The following is a 6668-nucleotide window of genomic DNA, read 5'->3' on the forward strand; positions in this document are numbered from 1 at the left end:
CACAAAGGAGCCAGTCATGAAACACAGTGAGGAACAGTGTTCCAGGCAGAGGGAACAGCAAGTGCAAAGGCCCTGAGGCTGGAATGTGCTCGGAGAGAATGTGGTACTGAAAGGAGGCCAGTGTGGCCGGAGGTCCCAGGCAGGCAAGAGGGGTGTGGTCTGGGACAAGGCTGCCACATCTTTTATAGCCAAGGGAGAATCTGGCTTTGATTCTAAAAGATGATGAGAAACCACGGAAAGTTTTAAGCAGGAGAATGATGGGATTTATTTGCATTTCAAATAATGGCTGCTGAGTGGAGTAGGGACTCTAGGAGGCAAGGCAGGGAACCCTGTCCACAGCAGAAGTTCAAGCATGAGGTGATGGTGGCCTGGCCCAGGGGTGGTAAACAATGGACTTGAGGATTTGAGGAGATATTTTGGAGGTAAAGCTGATAGACATTGCCAATGGATTTGTGAAATTTTAAGATATTAAAAAAAACATGTTTTTCAGATCAGAGTCAAAACTTTATTGCAAAATGGCAGAAATGTTTTATTTCTTCTCTCAAAATGCTCACGTGTATTTGCTGAGACGAGCCCTAAGCAGCCACATGAGAGAGTAATTGTTTTTCTCAGCTCTGCATAACTGTAATTCTCCTCTAAAGCATTTAGAACTCAGTTATACTTATCTTGTTAAAATAAACACATGTTTGTGGTCTAAGAAAAAAAAAATCCATATTCCTAAGCTTAGGGGAGTTACTTTTTTAAAAAAGATTCTTTTTATTCACAAGGATGTTTTTGTCTGTCCTTGTGGGAATTGGTAACAATTTACCACTTGAAGACTTAAGCGGTTTCTGCTTCATTTGCCTGTTGTGAATAAAATAAGGAACTTCTTCAGGCTCCCAGGGTGCTGGATCATTAATTTGAAAAATTATCACAATTAATCACTGCTTTATAATGTACTTAGATGCATTTAAATCATCTCTCTTTGACTTGTGATTAATGGGTATTATGGTTCTGGAAATAAGAGACCATATTGTATGGTTCTGTATGGCATACAATCATATCACATTTCATATTTTTTTTGATTATGTTAGAGTGTTCTGGGAAGAACACTGCTGTGTGATACAGGGCAGCTCCTTCTGCTTCTCTGAGCCCCTACAGAGTATCATTTATCCCAGCAATTTATATTCGAGATGGCCACAAGATCCTAAGCAACGGGACTCTGCAATCTTCGTGTTGATGCATGAGTCAAGGCCACTTCTGAGAAAGGATGGTGGAGTTCTAACCCCCAGGGTGGTGGTGAGCATGGAATGAGTTGATAAATGTCAAGGTTCCTAGCACACAGCAAACATTACAAAAATGTTAACCGTAACTAATTCTGTTTACTAGCAAACATGGACCTGCCCTGGAGGATAAAGCAAATGCAGATTGCCATTCCTCTGACCCACGAGCTTAGAGATACAGCAATAGCAAAATATTTTTATTTTATTTTATTTATTTTAAGTAGGGCTGGAGCTCACTGCAGGGCTTGAACTTCCAACCCTGAGAGTAAAACTTGAGCTGAGATCAAGAGTCAGATGCTTAACTGACTGAGCCATCCAGGTGCCCCAAGAAATTGAATTTTGAAAATAGGGAGTTCCCATTAGTTCAACTTTTGCCCAGTAAAATATAACGTTTAAAAAGTTAAATACTGGGGACGCCTGGGTGGCTCAGTTGGTTAAGCGGCTGCCTTCAGCTCAGGCCATGATCCCAGCACCCTGGGATCGAGTCCCGCGTTGGACTCCTTGCTCAGCAGGGAGCCTGCTTCTCCCTCTGCCTCTGCCTGCCTGTCTGCCCGTGCTCACGCTCTCTGACAAATAAATAAATAAAAATCTTAAAAAAAAAAAAAGTTAAATACTGGCAGGGGTCAAATTTGTATGAAATGTGACTATCCCCCTAAACCAGGAGAACTATCCCACTGCTTGACGTGACGTGACCTCAGACATGCTCATTTTTGTGACCACCAGACCCAGAAATGTAATGGAAGCCATGCATATAATTTAAAAATTCCAACAGCCATATTTTTCCAGGTTAAAGGAAATAAGGGAATTAATTTAAAGATACATTTATCTTCCCTAACGTGTCAAAAATTATTAACATATGATCGATATAAAAACTATCAATGAGGGGTGCCCAGCTGGCTCAGTCAGTAGAGTGTGCAACTCTTGATCTTAGGGTCATGAGTTTAAGTCCCACATTAGGCCGAGAGCCTACTTAAAAATAAAAATTAAATAAATAAATACATAACAATTTTTTTTAAAGTTAAAAAATTATCAATGTGATACTTTATTTTTTTAAAGATTTTATTTATTTATTTGACACAGAGAGAGAATGAGAACAAATAGGCAGAGAAGCAGGCAGAGAAAGAGGGGAAGCAGGCTCCCTGCGGAGCAGAGAGCCTGATTCGGGGCTCGATCCCAGAACTCTGAGATCATGATCTGAGCCGAAGGCAGAGGCTTAACCCACGGAGCCACCCAGGCACCCCTCAATGAAATACTTTATACTTGTGTTTCGTACACTAAGTTTTTCAATCCCAGCATGTATGTTACAAACATAACACATCTCCATTGGGACTTGCCATGTTTCAGGTGCCCAAGAGCCACCTGTCAGAGCAGACACAGAACATGTCTATCATTAAGATTACAGTAGAGGCTGGTCCTGCTCATGTCTGTGTCCCTCAGTGCTTGGCTTAGCGGCTCCCTGGCACATAGTAGGAGCATAAATCACAATTAGTGAATAAATGCATGCCCAGGGCCTGTAATCAGTCCAAAGTGAAAGCATCAGTACATGCTTCCTGCTCCAGCGACTGAGCTGAAACAGAAAGACTGAACGTACAGAATTATGTTCCAAAGCCAGATACTAAGAAGCTGTTACACATTGGCAAAGACAGTCAAAGCCACACAAAGATCAGCAAGATACTTCTTGAGTTAAAACAAAACAACAAAAAAAGCAAACTTCAAAAGATATATAATATCATGCCATTTTTGTAAAACGAATACATCTGGGTTCTGCCACTAACATGTATATTAATATGTTCATAGAGGAAGAAAACTGTTGACAATACTCGAGCAGCGGCATAACAAGTTGGGTTTTGAAGAATGGGGAGGATTTCAATCAAGATTTGGGCAAAGTCAAGAATGTTCCAAAGGGGTGCCTGGGTGGCTCAGTCGGTTAAGCATGCGACTCTTGGTCACGATCTCAGGGTTGTGACATCAAGCGCTGCATCTGGGTCACGCTCAGCAAGGACTCTGCTTAAGATTCTTTCCCCTTCCCTTTCCCTCCCTCTCTGCTCCTTCTCCACGCCCCCCAATAAATAAATAAATAAATCGGGGGGGGGGGGGACCCAAAACAACAAGAATGTTCCAAAGAAGCACTAACTTCCACAAAGAATTTGAGGGAGTTTATAATATTAGACCATATCCAGAGGGCTCCAAGACTCAAAAAGAGTTATGCTACCCCATCGAGAAAGGAAAGAGTATTGAACCAGAAGCCTAGGGTCCCGCCACTACTACCTACTAGGTTTATCTCTGGGCTTCTTACTGGCCAAGATAGAAATGGGAATTTGTACATTGTCACGCCAAAATTCCAGGAAGCACAGCAATTTGTCGACAGAAACAAGTATTTTGTGAACACTAAATTCCAACAAGAGTTTATTACGGGGCTCCTCATGTAAAGGTTACTGAAGATCACAAAGGATGGTTTCTCCAGCTGTGACGAAGGCAGTTGAGTCTGCAATTTGTTGACAAGTATGTTCCCAAATAAATGGTGCTGCTGTTTGGGTGGGTTTTGGGGGTCACGGGATGGATGGGGGCGAGGAGAGGATGAGCGAAGAGTGACATGGCCTAAGCCCTCTCTGCAGGATGGGACCACAGAGGCTCTGTGATACAGTGGCTTGAAGTGAGCTTAGAAATGTAACAGAGCGCCTGGCTACTGTGTGTGACAGTGTGAGGCCTAGCGGCAGCATCACACAGAAACGGTTAGAAATTCAGAGTCAGTGCACCTGGGTGGCTCAGTCGGTTAAGTGTCTGCCTTCGCTCAGATCATAACCTAAGGGTCCTGAGATGGAGCTCCACATCGGGGCTCTCCCTCTGCCCCTCCCCTCCTTACGTGTACCCCTGCTCCCTCTAAGAAATGCAGAATCACAGCTTGCCCACAATCAGAATGTGCATTTCACTGAGGCCCAGATGATTTGTGTGATCATTCTGGTAGCAAAGCAGTGAACACTTTTTGCTCTTGCTTCCTTGGCATCCGTTCCTCTTCTGATAACAGCACCTAGATTTTCCTGGAGAAACCAGCGTTCTCCTGCCCAAGGCAAGGAGCTTCGGGAGGCTAACCCCTCCCTTGCCTTCAGGGATTGACAACTTGATACAGATCTGGCCAGTCAGAGAATTCCACATTCCCCCTCACGACCAAGAGTGGTTGATTCAGTTATAGGTATGTATGTGATCCTAACTGAGGTAATCAGAATTGGCCTTGGGATTTTGCTGGGAAAATTAGGAAAGCGGCACTCTGTTTCTATAGGGATTGCTGATGTAGGGGTAGGTGTAGGGGACTGGAGCTCTTGGGAGTCATTCTGACTTCATGAAGGGAGGGACTGTCTTAGTGTGAAGTCATCAGAGGCCAGCAGAGCTGAGCCACAGAGACAGAGTGATTCCTGCAGACATGTATGAACATCTGGATCCAGCAATGCCTGAAACCTGCCAACCTCAGGATTTTTCCAGTTCATGAGCAGATAAGTTCTCAAATTTGTCTGAAACCATTTGAATCGGATTTTTACTGCTCGTATCCAAATAGTCCTTACTGCTCTGTGCATCTCCCTGGGTTACAATCTGGACTGAAGGAACCAGAGTCTCTGGGGATGAGGACCTGGAATCTGCATTTCTCACAATTCTTCAGGAGCTTCTTATACACAGTAAATATGAGACCCACCAATGTAGTGGAGTGAGGGCTGAACTTGGGGTCAGAAGACGTGGGTTTGGATCCCAGTTCTGCCACTGACTGGCTACGTGACCTTCGGCAGGTCAATTCCCCTGAGCTGCTTTCTCTGCCCTATAAAGTAGGAGGCCCTTGCTTCTCAGGCTCAGCCTGAAGTCCTGGGTGACAGGGATGTGAAAAGCTTTTTGAAACCTCTGAACACATGATTCTTGTCTAATGTGACTCAAAACCAGGCTCTGAGAGCAGAAGTTGCTTGCCTGGTCCCAGACTAGCTTAGAAGTGCTGACCCTTGTCAAAGACGCTTCCTCAGGTCATTATGAAGCTCCTGGAAACTGAAACTCACCCCTTCCCCCCTCAGCTTCTGCAGGCCTGACACGGAAGGGAAATGAAAAAGGTCCGTTTACTTGCCCTGGGTGTTCCCACGGTCACCATGCAGGCTGGGGAGCCTCAGGGACTCCTGCATGCTGGGAGTGAAGCCCAAGGGGGAGAGGCCAGGGCACTTCCTGGGCATCCTGTGGACTGGGCAGGAGAGATGGTTTTTAAGGAGATTTTAGGCTCAAGCAGAGGCCTGTGGGGGCTGAGGCCGAGGAGCCCTGGATTCTGGTTTCACCTCTGCCACAAGCTCACTATGTGAGCTCAGACAATTCCCAACCACTCTCTGGGCCTCCATTTCTCCAAATACGAAGCGAGATATTGGATGATCGTTCTTTCCTGCATAGTCTCTGCTCACCTTTCTTCTGAGAACAGCTTCCCAATCTTCCTTTGGGAAAAACCTCTCCCTCACCCTCATTTCATGGATTGGGGTAGAGCTGACTTCAACCTCTGTAGGGGTGTGTGTGTGTGTGTGTGTGTGTGTGTGTGTGTCAGGGGTGTCTGTGATCAAGTCTGGCTAAGCAGAGTTGCAGTAACAGAAGCAGAGGCGGACATATGACTCCATCCTGGGCACTGAGAGTCATCCATTGGCCTGTGGCTGGAAAAGAGTTGTAAACAGCCAAGAAGGGGAGAAACGCAGATTCCTAAGCCCTTGAATGCAGCCCTTCCTGAAGCATGTGTTCATGGACTTCTCAATAATCTCTCTCTCCTGCCTGGGCCAATTTGAGCTGGACTTCTGCCTCCTCTTAAACTTCAAAGAGTGCTGCCTAGGGCAGAGGAAATTATTATTATTATTTTAAAAAATATTTCATTTATTTATTTGACAGAAAGCGAGAGATCACAAGGAGGCAGAGAGGCAGGCAGAGAAAGAAGGGGAAGCAGGCTCCCCGCCGAACAGAGAGCCAGATGCGGGGCTCGATCCCAGGACCTTGAGATCATGACCTGAGTTGAAGGCAGAGGCTTAACCCACAGAGCCACACAGGTGCCCCGGGCAGGGGAAATTCTTACCAGGGATGCAATTCATACTTAAGTGTAAATGACTTATAGCAAAGATTTTATAGATAATAGGTTCTGATGGATGAGATGAGGGTACTGATCCATTAGAATAGGTAAGGATGTATGGAATATGGACCCCAAGAAGGTGATGGCACTGAAGCCATGCCTAGAAAGTGCCTGGTATGTATTAGGCCCTGCATATACGTTTGTGGACTAAATATATTGTGTTCAACCCTCTACAGTCCTGACCATACTTGGCTGAAGTCAGCAGGACAAGATTTAAGAGCCCATTTATAGACAGGGAAATGGAAATCCACAGTAGAGAGGTTCCCCGGGTGGTCCGTGGC

Source organism: Mustela nivalis (genome assembly GCF_964662115.1).
Source record: "Mustela nivalis genome assembly, contig: HAP1_SCAFFOLD_2841, whole genome shotgun sequence".
Classification (NCBI taxonomy): Eukaryota; Metazoa; Chordata; class Mammalia; order Carnivora; family Mustelidae; genus Mustela; species Mustela nivalis.